The sequence below is a fragment of the Triturus cristatus genome, chromosome 1_1, assembly GCF_964204655.1.
Source record: "Triturus cristatus chromosome 1_1, aTriCri1.1, whole genome shotgun sequence".
In the NCBI taxonomy this organism is placed as follows: Eukaryota; Metazoa; Chordata; class Amphibia; order Caudata; family Salamandridae; genus Triturus; species Triturus cristatus.
This window is the reverse complement of record NC_140579.1, coordinates 435,598,217-435,613,471: the sequence shown is the minus strand read 5'-3', so window position 1 is coordinate 435,613,471 and position 15,255 is coordinate 435,598,217.

Genomic DNA, 15,255 nt, shown 5'->3' with positions numbered 1-15,255 from the left:
TTCAAAAATGTATAGGTTTGCTAGGTTTCCCAAGGTGCCCGCAGAACTAGGGTTCAAAAACTACAGCTAGTCATTTTGCCAAAAAAGGGTCATTTTTCACTGCGAAATTGAGGTGTGACCACGTTGCGTTTTGCGCCGTTACCTGTTGCGGGCACTAGGCCGACCCACACAAGTGAGGTACCGTTTCTCTCGTAAGACTTTGGGGAATGCGGGGTGGGTGGAAATTTGTGGATCCACGCAGATTCCGGAACTTTCCACGACAGAAATGTGGGGGAAATGTGTTTTTTTTGACAGTTTTTTAGGTTTGCAAGGGATTCTGGGTAACAGACCCTGGTGGGAGGCAGTCAAGTCACCACATCCTGGATTCCCCTGGGTGTCTAGTTTTCAAAAATGGATAGGTTTGCTAGGTTTCCCAAGGTGCCCGCAGAGCTAGGGTTCAAAAACTACAGCCAGTCATTTTGCCAAAAAGGGTAATTTTTCACTGCGAAATTGAGGTGTGACCACGTTGCGTTTTGCGCCATTACCTGTCGCGGGCACTAGGCCGACCCACACAAGTGAGGCACCGTTTTTCTCATAAGACTTTGGGGAACGCGGGGTGGGTGGAAATTTGTGGATCCACACAGATTCCGGAACTTTCCACCACAGAAATGTGGGGAAAATGTGTTTTTTTTGACAATTTTTTAGGTTTGCAATGGATTCTGGGTAACAGACCCTGGTGGGAGGCAGTCAAGTCACCCCATCCTGGATTCCCCTGGGTGTCTAGTTTTCAAAAATGGATAGGTTTGCTAGGTTTCCCAAGGTGCCCGCAGAGCTAGGGTTCAAAAACTACAGCTAGTCATTTTGCCAAAAAGGGTCATTTTTCACTGCGAAATTGAGGTGTGACCACGTTGTGTTTTGCGCCGTTTCCTGTCGCGGGCACTAGGCCGACCCACACAAGTGAGGTACCGTTTTTCTCGTAAGACTTTGGGGAACGCGGGGTGGGTAGTAATTTGTGGATCCACGCAGATTCCGGAACTCTCCACGACAGATTTGTGGGGAAAATGTGGGTTTTTTGACAATTTTTTAGGTTTGCAAGGGATTCTGGGTAACAGACCCTGGTGGGAGGCAGTCAAGTCACCCCATCCTGGATTCCCATGGGTGTCTAGTTTTCAGAAATATATAGGTCTGCTAGGTTTCCCAAGGTGCCCGCAGAACTAGGGTTCAAAAACTACAGCTAGTCATTTTGCCAAAAAAGGGTCATTTTTACTGCGAAATTGAGGTGTGACCACGTTGCGTTTTGCGCCGGTTCCTGTCGCGGGCACTAGGCCGACCCACACAAGTGAGGTACCATTTTTCTCGTAAGACTTTGGGGACCGCGGGGTGGGTGGACATTTGTGGATCCACGCAGATTCCGGAACTTTCCACGACAGAAATGTGGAGAAAATGTTTTTTTTTCACAATTTTTAGGTTTGCAAGGGATTCTGGGTAACAGACCCTGGTGGGAGGCAGTCAAGTCACCCCATCCTGGATTCCCCTGCGTGTCTAGTTTTCAAAAATGTATAGGTTTGCTAGGTTTCCCAAGGTGCCCGCAGAGCTAGGGTTCAAAAACTACAGCTAGACATTTTGCCAAAAAAGGGTCATTTTTCACTGCGAAATTGAGGTGTGACCACGTTGTGTTTTGCGCCGTTTCCTGTCGCGGGCACTAGGCCGACCCACACAAGTGAGGTACCGTTTTTCTCATAAGACTTTGGGGAACGCGGGGTGGGTGGAAATTTGTGGATCCACGCAGATTCCGGAACTTTTCACAACAGAAATGTGGGGAAAATATGTTTTTTTTGACAATTTTTTAGGTTTGCAAGGGATTCTGGGTAACAGACCCTGGTGGGAGGCAGTCAAGTCACCCCATCCTGGATTCCCCAGGGTGTCTAGTTTTCAAAAATGTATAGGTTTGCTAGGTTTCCCAAGGTGCCCGCAGAGCTAGGGTTCAACAACTACAGCTAGACATTTTGCCAAAAAAGGGTCATTTTTCACTGCGAAATTGAGGTGTGACCACGTTGCGTTTTGCGCCGTTTCCTGTCGCGGGCACTAGGCCGACCCACACAAGTGAGGTACCGTTTTTCTCATAAGACTTTGGGGAACGCGGGGTGGGTGGAAATTTGTGGATCCACGCAGATTCCGGAACTTTCCACGACAGAAATGTGGGGAAAATGTGTTTTTTTGGACAATTTTTTAGGTTTGCAAGGGATTCTGGGTAACAGACCCTGGTGGGAGGCAGTCAAGTCACCCCATCCTGAATTCCCCTGGGTGTCTAGTTTTCAAAAATGTATAGGTTTGCTAGGTTTCCCAAGGTGCCCGCAGAGCTAGGGTTCAAAAACTACAGCTAGTCATTTTGCCAAAAAGGGTAATTTTTCACAGCGAAATTGAGGTGTGACCACGTTGCGTTTTGCGCCGTTTCCTGTTGCGGGCACTAGGCCGACCCACACAAGTGAGGTACCATTTTTCTCGTAAGACTTTGGGGAACGCCGGGTGGGTGGTAATTTGCGGATCCACGCAGATTCCGGAACTTTCCACAACAGAAATGTGGGGAAAATGTGTTTTTTTTGACAATTTTTTAGGTTTGCAAGGGATTCTGGGTAACAGACCCTGGTGGGAGGCAGTCAAGTCACCCCATCCTGGATTCCCCTGGGTGTCTAGTTTTCAAAAATGTATAGGTTTGCTAGATTTCCCAAGGTGCCCGCAGAGCTAGGGTTCAAAAACTACAGCTAGACATTTTGCCAAAAAAGGGTCATTTTTCACTGCGAAATTGAGGTGTGACCACGTTGCGTTTTGCGCCGTTTCCTGTCGCGGGCACTAGGCCGACCCACACAAGTGAGGTACCGTTTTTCTCATAAGACTTTGGGGAACGCGGGGTGGGTGGAAATTTGTGGATCCACGCAGATTCCGGAACTTTCCTCGACAGAAATGTGGGGAAATGTGTTTTTTTGGACAATTTTTTAGGTTTGCAAGGGATTCTGGGTAACAGACCCTGGTGGGAGGCAGTCAAGTCACCCCATCCTGGATTCCCCTGGGTGTCTAGTTTTCAAAAATGTATAGGTTTGCTAGATTTCCCAAGGTGCCCGCAGAGCTAGGGTTCAAAAACTACAGCTAGACATTTTGCCAAAAAAGGGTCATTTTTTACTGCGAAATTGAGGTGTGACCACGTTGCGTTTTGCGCCGTTACCTGTCGCGGGCACTAGGCCGACCCACACAAGTGAGGTACCGTTTTTCTCGTAAGACTATGGGGAACGCGGGGTGGGTGGAAATTTGTGGATCCACGCAGATTCCGGAACTTTCCACGACAGAAATGTGGGGGAAATGTGGTTTTATTGACAATTTTTTAGGTTTGCAAGGGATTCTGGGTAACAGACCCTGGTGGGAGGCAGTCAAGTCACCCCATCCTGGATTCCCCTGGGTGTCTAGTTTTCAAAAATGTATAGGTTTGCTAGATTTCCCAAGGTGCCCGCAGAGCTAGGGTTCAAAAACTACAGCTAGACATTTTGCCAAAAAAGGGTCATTTTTCACTGCGAAATTGAGGTGTGACCACGTTGCGTTTTGCGCCGTTACCTGTCGCGGGCACTAGGCCGACCCAAACAAGTGAGGTACCGTTTCTCTCGTAAGACTTTGGGGAACGCGGGGTGGGTGGAAATTTGTGGATCCACGCAGATTCCGGAACTTTCCACGACAGAAATGTGGGGGAAATGTGGTTTTTTTGACAATTTTTTAGGTTTGCAAGGGATTCTGGGTAACAGACCCTGGAGGGAGGCAGTCAAGTCACCACATCCTGGATTCCCCTGGGTGTCTAGTTTTCAAAAATGGATAGGTTTGCTAGGTTTCCCAAGGTGCCCGCAGAGCTAGGGTTCAAAAACTACAGCTAGTCATTTTGCCAAAAAGGGTAATTTTTCACTGCGAAATTGAGGTGTGACCACGTTGCGTTTTGCGCCGTTTCCTGTCGCGGGCACTAGGCCGACCCACACAAGTGAGGTACCGTTTTTCTCGTAAGACTTTGGGGAACGCGGGGTGGGTGGTAATTTGTGGATCCACGCAGATTCCGGAACTTTCCACGACAGAAATGTGGGGAAAATGTGTTTTTTTTGACAATTTTTTAGGTTTGCAAGGGATTCTGGGTAACAGACCCTGGTGGGAGGCAGTCAAGTCACCCCATCCTGGATTCCCATGGGTGTCTAGTTTTCAAAAATGTATAGGTTTGCTAGGTTTCCCAAGGTGCCCGCAGAACTAGGGTTCAAAAACTACAGCTAGTCATTTTGCCAAAAAAGGGTCATTTTTCACTGCGAAATTGAGGTGTGACCACGTTGCGTTTTGCGCCGTTACCTGTTGCGGGCACTAGGCCGACCCACACAAGTGAGGTACCGTTTCTCTCGTAAGACTTTGGGGAACGCGGGGTGGGTGGAAATTTGTGGATCCACGCAGATTCCGGAACTTTCCACGACAGAAATGTGGGGGAAATGTGTTTTTTTTGACAGTTTTTTAGGTTTGCAAGGGATTCTGGGTAACAGACCCTGGTGGGAGGCAGTCAAGTCACCACATCCTGGATTCCCCTGGGTGTCTAGTTTTCAAAAATGGATAGGTTTGCTAGGTTTCCCAAGGTGCCCGCAGAGCTAGGGTTCAAAAACTACAGCCAGTCATTTTGCCAAAAAGGGTAATTTTTCACTGCGAAATTGAGGTGTGACCACGTTGCGTTTTGCGCCATTACCTGTCGCGGGCACTAGGCCGACCCACACAAGTGAGGCACCGTTTTTCTCATAAGACTTTGGGGAACGCGGGGTGGGTGGAAATTTGTGGATCCACACAGATTCCGGAACTTTCCACCACAGAAATGTGGGGAAAATGTGTTTTTTTTGACAATTTTTTAGGTTTGCAATGGATTCTGGGTAACAGACCCTGGTGGGAGGCAGTCAAGTCACCCCATCCTGGATTCCCCTGGGTGTCTAGTTTTCAAAAATGGATAGGTTTGCTAGGTTTCCCAAGGTGCCCGCAGAGCTAGGGTTCAAAAACTACAGCTAGTCATTTTGCCAAAAAGGGTCATTTTTCACTGCGAAATTGAGGTGTGACCACGTTGTGTTTTGCGCCGTTTCCTGTCGCGGGCACTAGGCCGACCCACACAAGTGAGGTACCGTTTTTCTCGTAAGACTTTGGGGAACGCGGGGTGGGTAGTAATTTATGGATCCACGCAGATTCCGGAACTCTCCACGACAGATTTGTGGGGAAAATGTGGGTTTTTTGACAATTTTTTAGGTTTGCAAGGGATTCTGGGTAACAGACCCTGGTGGGAGGCAGTCAAGTCACCCCATCCTGGATTCCCATGGGTGTCTAGTTTTCAGAAATATATAGGTCTGCTAGGTTTCCCAAGGTGCCCGCAGAACTAGGGTTCAAAAACTACAGCTAGTCATTTTGCCAAAAAAGGGTCATTTTTACTGCGAAATTGAGGTGTGACCACGTTGCATTTTGCGCCGGTTCCTGTCGCGGGCACTAGGCCGACCCACACAAGTGAGGTACCGTTTTTCTCGTAAGACTTTGGGGACCGCGGGGTGGGTGGACATTTGTGGATCCACGCAGATTCCGGAACTTTCCACGACAGAAATGTGGAGAAAATGTTTTTTTTTTCACAATTTTTAGGTTTGCAAGGGATTCTGGGTAACAGACCCTGGTGGGAGGCAGTCAAGTCACCCCATCCTGGATTCCCCTGCGTGTCTAGTTTTCAAAAATGTATAGGTTTGCTAGGTTTCCCAAGGTGCCCGCAGAGCTAGGGTTCAAAAACTACAGCTAGACATTTTGCCAAAAAAGGGTCATTTTTCACTGCGAAATTGAGGTGTGACCACGTTGCGTTTTGCGCCGTTTCCTGTCGCGGGCACTAGGCCGACCCACACAAGTGAGGTACCGTTTTTCTCATAAGACTTTGGGGAACGCGGGGTGGGTGGAAATTTGTGGATCCACGCAGATTCCGGAACTTTTCACGACAGAAATGTGGGGAAAATATGTTTTTTTTGACAATTTTTTAGGTTTGCAAGGGATTCTGGGTAACAGACCCTGGTGGGAGGCAGTCAAGTCACCCCATCCTGGATTCCCCAGGGTGTCTAGTTTTCAAAAATGTATAGGTTTGCTAGGTTTCCCAAGGTGCCCGCAGAGCTAGGGTTCAACAACTACAGCTAGACATTTTGCCAAAAAAGGGTCATTTTTCACTGCGAAATTGAGGTGTGACCACGTTGCGTTTTGCGCCGTTTCCTGTCGCGGGCACTAGGCCGACCCACACAAGTGAGGTACCGTTTTTCTCATAAGACTTTGGGGAACGCGGGGTGGGTGGAAATTTGTGGATCCACGCAGATTCCGGAACTTTCCACGACAGAAATGTGGGGAAAATGTGTTTTTTTGGACAATTTTTTAGGTTTGCAAGGGATTCTGGGTAACAGACCCTGGTGGGAGGCAGTCAAGTCACCCCATCCTGAATTCCCCTGGGTGTCTAGTTTTCAAAAATGTATAGGTTTGCTAGGTTTCCCAAGGTGCCCGCAGAGCTAGGGTTCAAAAACTACAGCTAGTCATTTTGCCAAAAAGGGTAATTTTTCACAGCGAAATTGAGGTGTGACCACGTTGCGTTTTGCGCCGTTTCCTGTTGCGGGCACTAGGCCGACCCACACAAGTGAGGTACCATTTTTCTCGTAAGACTTTGGGGAACGCCGGGTGGGTGGTAATTTGCGGATCCACGCAGATTCCGGAACTTTCCACAACAGAAATGTGGGGAAAATGTGTTTTTTTTGACAATTTTTTAGGTTTGCAAGGGATTCTGGGTAACAGACCCTGGTGGGAGGCAGTCAAGTCACCCCATCCTGGATTCCCCTGGGTGTCTAGTTTTCAAAAATGTATAGGTTTGCTAGATTTCCCAAGGTGCCCGCAGAGCTAGGGTTCAAAAACTACAGCTAGACATTTTGCCAAAAAAGGGTCATTTTTCACTGCGAAATTGAGGTGTGACCACGTTGCGTTTTGCGCCGTTTCCTGTCGCGGGCACTAGGCCGACCCACACAAGTGAGGTACCGTTTTTCTCATAAGACTTTGGGGAACGCGGGGTGGGTGGAAATTTGTGGATCCACGCAGATTCCGGAACTTTCCTCGACAGAAATGTGGGGAAATGTGTTTTTTTGGACAATTTTTTAGGTTTGCAAGGGATTCTGGGTAACAGACCCTGGTGGGAGGCAGTCAAGTCACCCCATCCTGGATTCCCCTGGGTGTCTAGTTTTCAAAAATGTATAGGTTTGCTAGATTTCCCAAGGTGCCCGCAGAGCTAGGGTTCAAAAACTACAGCTAGACATTTTGCCAAAAAAGGGTCATTTTTTACTGCGAAATTGAGGTGTGACCACGTTGCGTTTTGCGCCGTTACCTGTCGCGGGCACTAGGCCGACCCACACAAGTGAGGTACCGTTTTTCTCGTAAGACTATGGGGAACGCGGGGTGGGTGGAAATTTGTGGATCCACGCAGATTCCGGAACTTTCCACGACAGAAATGTGGGGGAAATGTGGTTTTATTGACAATTTTTTAGGTTTGCAAGGGATTCTGGGTAACAGACCCTGGTGGGAGGCAGTCAAGTCACCCCATCCTGGATTCCCCTGGGTGTCTAGTTTTCAAAAATGTATAGGTTTTCTAGGTTTCCCAAGGTGCCCGCAGAGCTAGGGTTAAAAAACTACAGCTAGTCATTTTGCCAAAAAGGGTAATTTTTCACTGCGAAATTGAGGTGTGACCACGTTGCGTTTTGCGCCGTTTCCTGTCTCGGGCACTAGGCCGACCCACACAAGTGAGGTACCGTTTTTCTCGTAAGACTTTGGGGACCGCGGGGTGGGTGGACATTAGTGGATCCACGGATTCCGGAACTTTACACGACAGAAATGTGGAGAAAATGTGTTTTTTTTCACAATTTTTTAGGTTTGCAAGGGATTCTGGGTAACAGACCCTGGTGGGAGGCAGTCAAGTCACCCCATCCTGAATTCCCCTGCGTGTCTAGTTTTCAAAAATGTATAGGTTTGCTAGGTTTCCCAAGGTGCCCGCAGAGCTAGGGTTCAAAAACTACAGCTAGACATTTTGCCAAAAAAGGGTCATTTTTCACTGCGAAATTGAGGTGTGACCACGTTGCGTTTTGTGCAAATTTCCTGTCGCGGGCACTAGGCCGACCCACACAAGTGAGGTACCGTTTTTCTCATAAGACTTTGGGGAACGCGGGGTGGGTGGAAATTTGTGGATCCACGCAGATTCCGGAACTTTTCACGACAGAAATGTGGGAAAATGTGGTTTTTTTGACAATTTTTTAGGTTTGCAAGGGATTCTGGGTAACAGACCCTGGTGGGAGGCAGTCAAGTCACCCCATCCTGGATTCCCCTGGGTGGCTAGTTTTCAAAAATGTATAGGTTTGCTAGATTTCCCAAGGTGCCCGCAGAGCTAGGGTTCAAAAACTACAGCTAGACATTTTGCCAAAAAAGGGTCATTTTTCACTGCGAAATTGAGGTGTGACCACGTTGCGTTTTGCGCCGTTACCTGTCGCGGGCACTAGGTCGACCCACACAAGTGAGGTACCGTTTTTCTCGTAAGACTTTGGGGACCGCGGGGTGGGTGGACATTTGTGGATCCACGCAGATTCCGGAACTTTCCACAACAGAAATGTGGAGAAAATGTGTTTTTTTTCACAATTTTTTAGGTTTGCAAGGGATTCTGGGTAACAGACCCTGGTGGGAGGCAGTCAAGTCACCCCATCCTGGATTCCCCTGCATGTCTAGTTTTCAAAAAGGTATAGGTTTGCTAGGTTTCCCAAGGTGCCCGCAGAGCTAGGGTTCAAAAACTACAGCTAGACATTTTGCCAAAAAAGGGTCATTTTTCACTGCGAAATTGAGGTGTGACCACGTTGCGTTTTGTGCCGTTTCCTGTCGCGGGCACTAGGCCGACCCACACAAGTGAGGTACCGTTTTTCTCATAAGACTTTGGGGAACGCGGGGTGGGTGGAAATTTGTGTATCCACGCAGATTCCGGAACTTTCCACGACAGAAATGTGGGGAAAATGTGTTTTTTTGGACAATTTTTTAGGTTTGCAAGGGATTCTGGGTAACAGACCCTGGTGGGAGGCAGTCAAGTCACCCCATCCTGGATTCCCCTGGGTGTCTAGTTTTCAAAAATGTATAGGTTTGCTAGGTTTCCCAAGGTGCCCGCAGAGCTAGGGTTAAAAAACTACAGCTAGTCATTTTGCCAAAAAGGGTAATTTTTCACTGCGAAATTGAGGTGTGACCACGTTGCGTTTTGCGCCGTTACCTGTCGCGGGCACTAGGCCGACCCACACAAGTGAGGTACCGTTTCTCTCGTAAGACTTTGGGGAAAGCGAGGTGGGTGGAAATTTGTGGATCCACGCAGATTCCGGAACTTTCCACGACAGAAATGTGGGGGAAATGTGGTTTTTTTGACAATTTTTTAGGTTTGCAAGGGATTCTGGGTAACAGACCCTGGTGGGAGGCAGTCAAGTCACCCCATCCTGGATTCCCCTGGGTGGCTAGTTTTCAAAAATGTATAGGTTTGCTAGGTTTCCCAAGGTGCCCGCAGAGCTAGGGTTAAAAAACTACAGCTAGTCATTTTGCCAAAAAGGGTAATTTTTCACTGCGAAATTGAGGTGTGACCACGTTGCGTTTTGCGCCGTTTCCTGTCGCGGGCACTAGGCCGACCCACACAAGTGAGGTACCGTTTTTCTCGTAAGACTTTGGGGAACGCGGGGTGGGTGGAAATTTGTGGATCCACGCAGATTCCGGAACTTTCCACGACAGAAATGTGGGGGAAATGTGTTTTTTTTGACAATTTTTTAGGTTTGCAAGGGATTCTGGGTAACGGACCCTGGTGGGAGGCAGTCAAGTCACCCCATCCTGGATTCCCATGGGTGTCTAGTTTTCAAAAATGTATAGGTTTGCTAGATTTCCCAAGGTGCCCGCAGAGCTAGGGTTCAAAAACTACAGCTAGACATTTTGCCAAAAAAGGGTCATTTTTCACTGCGAAATTGAGGTGTGACCACGTTGCGTTTTGCGCCGTTACCTGTCGCGGGCACTAGGCCGACCCACACAAGGGTCGTACCGTTTTTCTCGTAAGACTTTGGGTAACGCGGGGTGGTGGAAATTTGTGGATCCACGCAGATTCCGGAACTTTCCACGACAGAAATGTGGGGGAAATGTGATTTTTTTGACAATTTTTTAGGTTTGCAAGGGATTCTGGGTAACAGACCCTGGTGGGAGGCAGTCAAGTCACCCCATCCTGGATTTCCCTGGGTGTCTAGTTTTCAAAAATGTATAGGTTTGCTAGATTTCCCAAGGTGCCCGCAGAGCTAGGGTTCAAAAACTACAGCTAGACATTTTGCCAAAAAAGGGTCATTTTTCACTGCGAAATTGAGGTGTGACCACGTTGCGTTTTGCGCCGTTACCTGTCGCGGGCACTAGGCCGACCCACACAAGTGAGGTACCGTTTTTCTCGTAAGACTTTGGGGAACGCGGGGTGGGTGGAAATTTGTGGATCCACGCAGATTCCAGAACTTTCCACAACAGAAATGTGGGGGAAATGTGGTTTTATTGACAATTTTTTAGGTTTGCAAGGGATTCTGGGTAACAGACCCTGGTGGGAGGCAGTCAAGTCACCCCATCCTGGATTCCCCTGGGTGTCTAGTTTTCAAAAATGTATAGGTTTGCTAGATTTCCCAAGGTGCCCGCAGAGCTAGGGTTCAAAAACTACAGCTAGACATTTTGCCAAAAAAGGGTCATTTTTCACTGCGAAATTGAGGTGTGACCACGTTGCGTTTTGCGCCGTTACCTGTCGCGGGCACTAGGCCGACCCAAACAAGTGAGGTACCGTTTCTCTCGTAAGACTTTGGGGAACGCGGGGTGGGTGGAAATTTGTGGATCCACGCAGATTCCGGAACTTTCCACGACAGAAATGTGGGGGAAATGTGTTTTTTTTGACAATTTTTTAGGTTTGCAAGGGATTCTGGGTAACAGACCCTGGAGGGAGGCAGTCAAGTCACCACATCCTAGATTTCCCTGGGTGTCTAGTTTTCAAAAATGGATAGGTTTGCTAGGTTTCCCAAGGTGCCCGCAGAGCTAGGGTTCAAAAACTACAGCTAGACATTTTGCCAAAAAAGGGTCATTTTTCACTGCGAAATTGAGGTGTGACCACGTTGCGTTTTGCGCCGTTTCCTGTCGCGGGCACTAGGCCGACCCACACAAGTGAGGTACCGTTTTTCTCGTAAGACTTTGGGGAACGCGGGGTGGGTGGTAATTTGTGGATCCATGCAGATTCCAGAACTTTCCACGACAGAAATGTGGGGAAAATGTGTTTTTTTTGACAATTTTTTAGGTTTGCAAGGGATTCTGGGTAACAGACCCTGGTGGGAGGCAGTCAAGTCACCCCATCCTGGATTCCCATGGGTGTCTAGTTTTCAAAAATGTATAGGTTTGCTAGGTTTCCCAAGGTGCCCGCAGAACTAGGGTTCAAAAACTACAGCTAGTCATTTTGCCAAAAAAGGGTCATTTTTCACTGCGAAATTGAGGTGTGACCACGTTGCGTTTTGCGCCGTTACCTGTTGCGGGCACTAGGCCGACCCACACAAGTGAGGTACCGTTTCTCTCGTAAGACTTTGGGGAACGCGGGGTGGGTGGAAATTTGTGGATCCACGCAGATTCCGGAACTTTCCACGACAGAAATGTGGGGGAAATGTGTTTTTTTTGACAATTTTTTAGGTTTGCAAGGGATTCTGGGTAACAGACCCTGGTGGGAGGCAGTCAAGTCACCACATCCTGGATTCCCCTGGGTGTCTAGTTTTCAAAAATGGATAGGTTTGCTAGGTTTCCCAAGGTGCCCGCAGAGCTAGGGTTCAAAAACTACAGCCAGTCATTTTGCCAAAAAGGGTAATTTTTCACTGCGAAATTGAGGTGTGACCACGTTGCGTTTTGCGCCATTACCTGTCGCGGGCACTAGGCCGACCCACACAAGTGAGGCACCGTTTTTCTCATAAGACTTTGGGGAACGCGGGGTGGGTGGAAATTTGTGGATCCACACAGATTCCGGAACTTTCCACCACAGAAATGTGGGGAAAATGTGTTTTTTTTGACAATTTTTTAGGTTTGCAATGGATTCTGGGTAACAGACCCTGGTGGGAGGCAGTCAAGTCACCCCATCCTGGATTCCCCTGGGTGTCTAGTTTTCAAAAATGGATAGGTTTGCTAGGTTTCCCAAGGTGCCCGCAAAGCTAGGGTTCAAAAACTACAGCTAGTCATTTTGCCAAAAAGGGTCATTTTTCACTGCGAAATTGAGGTGTGACCACGTTGTGTTTTGCGCCGTTTCCTGTCGCGGGCACTAGGCCGACCCACACAAGTGAGGTACCGTTTTTCTCATAAGACTTTGGGGAACGCGGGGTGGGTGGAAATTTGTGGATCCACGCAGATTCCGGAACTTTCCACGACAGAAATGTGGGGAAAATGTGTTTTTTTGGACAATTTTTTAGGTTTGCAAGGGATTCTGGGTAACAGACCCTGGTGGGAGGCAGTCAAGTCACCCCATCCTGGATTCCCCTGGGTGTCTAGTTTTCAAAAATGTATAGGTTTGCTAGGTTTCCCAAGGTGCCCGCAGAGCTAGGGTTCAAAAACTACAGCTAGTCATTTTGCCAAAAAGGGTAATTTTTCACAGCGAAATTGAGGTGTGACCACGTTGCGTTTTGCGCCGTTTCCTGTTGCGGGCACTAGGCCGACCCACACAAGTGAGGTACCATTTTTCTCGTAAGACTTTGGGGAACGCCGGGTGGGTGGTAATTTGCGGATCCACGCAGATTCCGGAACTTTCCACGACAGAAATGTGGGGAAAATGTGTTTTTTTTGACACTTTTTTAGGTTTGCAAGGGATTCTGGGTAACAGACCCTGGTGGGAGGCAGTCAAGTCACCCCATCCTGGATTCCCCTGTGTGTCTAGTTTTCAAAAATGTATAGGTTTGCTAGATTTCCCAAGGTGCCCGCAGAGCTAGGGTTCAAAAACTACAGCTAGACATTTTGCCAAAAAAGGGTCATTTTTCACTGCGAAATTGAGGTGTGACCACGTTGCGTTTTGCGCCGTTACCTGTCGCGGGCACTAAGCCGACCCACACAAGTGAGGTACCGTTTTTCTCGTAAGACTTTGGGGACCGCGGGGTGGGTGGACATTTGTGGATCCACGCAGATTCCGGAACTTTCCACGACAGAAATGTGGAGAAAATGTGTTTTTTTTCACAATTTTTAGGTTTGCAAGGGATTCTGGGTAACAGACCCTGGTGGGAGGCAGTCAAGTCACCCCATCCTGGATTCCCCTGGGTGTCTAGTTTTCAAAAATGTATAGGTTTGCTAGGTTTCCCAAGGTGCCCGCAGAGCTAGGGTTCAAAAACTACAGCTAGACATTTTGCCAAAAAAGGGTCATTTTTCACTGCGAAATTGAGGTGTGACCACGTTGCGTTTTGCGCCGTTTCCTGTCGCGGGCACTAGGCCGACCCACACAAGTGAGGTACCGTTTTTCTCATAAGACTTTGGGGAACGCGGGGTGGGTGGAAATTTGTGGATCCACGCAGATTCCGGAACTTTTCAAGACAGAAATGTGGGGAAAATGTGTTTTTTTTGACAATTTTTTAGGTTTGCAAGGGATTCTGGGTAACAGACCCTGGTGGGAGGCAGTCAAGTCACCCCATCCTGGATTCCCCAGGGTGTCTAGTTTTCAAAAATGTATAGGTTTGCTAGGTTTCCCAAGGTGCCCGCAGAGCTAGGGTTCAACAACTACAGCTAGACATTTTGCCAAAAAAGGGTCATTTTTCACTGCGAAATTGAGGTGTGACCACGTTGCGTTTTGCGCCGTTTCCTGTCGCGGGCACTAGGCCGACCCACACAAGTGAGGTACCGTTTTTCTCATAAGACTTTGGGGAACGCGGGGTGGGTGGAAATTTGTGGATCCACGCAGATTCCGGAACTTTCCACAACAGAAATGTGGGGAAAATGTGTTTTTTTGGACAATTGTTTAGGTTTGCAAGGGATTCTGGGTAACAGACCCTGGTGGGAGGCAGTCAAGTCACCCCATCCTGGATTCCCCTGGGTGTCTAGTTTTCAAAAATGTATAGGTTTGCTAGGTTTCCCAAGGTGCCCGCAGAGCTAGGGTTCAAAAACTACAGCTAGTCATTTTGCCAAAAAGGGTAATTTTTCACAGCGAAATTGAGGTGTGACCACGTTGCGTTTTGCGCCGTTTCCTGTTGCGGGCACTAGGCCGACCCACACAAGTGAGGTACCATTTTTCTCGTAAGACTTTGGGGAATGCCGGGTGGGTGGTAATTTGCGGATCCACGCAGATTCCGGAACTTTCCACGACAGAAATGTGGGGAAAATGTGTTTTTTTTGACAATTTTTTAGGTTTGCAAGGGATTCTGGGTAACAGACCCTGGTGGGAGGCAGTCAAGTCACCCCATCCTGGATTCCCCTGGGTGTCTAGTTTTCAAAAATGTATAGGTTTGCTAGATTTCCCAAGGTGCCCGCAGAGCTAGGGTTCAAAAACTACAGCTAGACATTTTGCCAAAAAAGGGTCATTTTTCACTGCGAAATTGAGGTGTGACCACGTTGCGTTTTGCGCCATTACCTGTCGCGGGCACTAGGCCGACCCACACAAGTGAGGTACCGTTTTTCTCGTAAGACTTTGGGGAACGCGGGGTGGGTGGAAATTTGTGGATCCACGCAGATTCCGGAACTTTCCACGACAGAAATGTGGGGGAAATGTGGTTTTTTTGACAATTTTTTAGGTTTGCAAGGGATTCTGGGTAACAGACCCTGGAGGGAGGCAGTCAAGTCACCACATCCTGGATTCCCCTGGGTGTCTAGTTTTCAAAAATGGATAGGTTTGCTAGGTTTCCCAAGGTGCCCGCAGAGCTAGGGTTCAAAAACTACAGCTAGTCATTTTGCCAAAAAGGGTAATTTTTCACTGCGAAATTGAGGTGTGACCACGTTGATTTTTGTGCCGTTTCCTGTCGCGGGCACTAGGCCGACCCACACAAGTGAGGTACCGTTTTTCTCGTAAGACTTTGGGGAACGCGGGGTGGGGGGTAATTTGTGGATCCACGCAGATTCCGGAACTTTCCACGACAGAAATGTGGGGGAAATGTGGTTTTTTTGACAATTTTTTAGGTTTGCAAGGGATTCTGGGTAACAGACCCTGGTGGGAGGCAG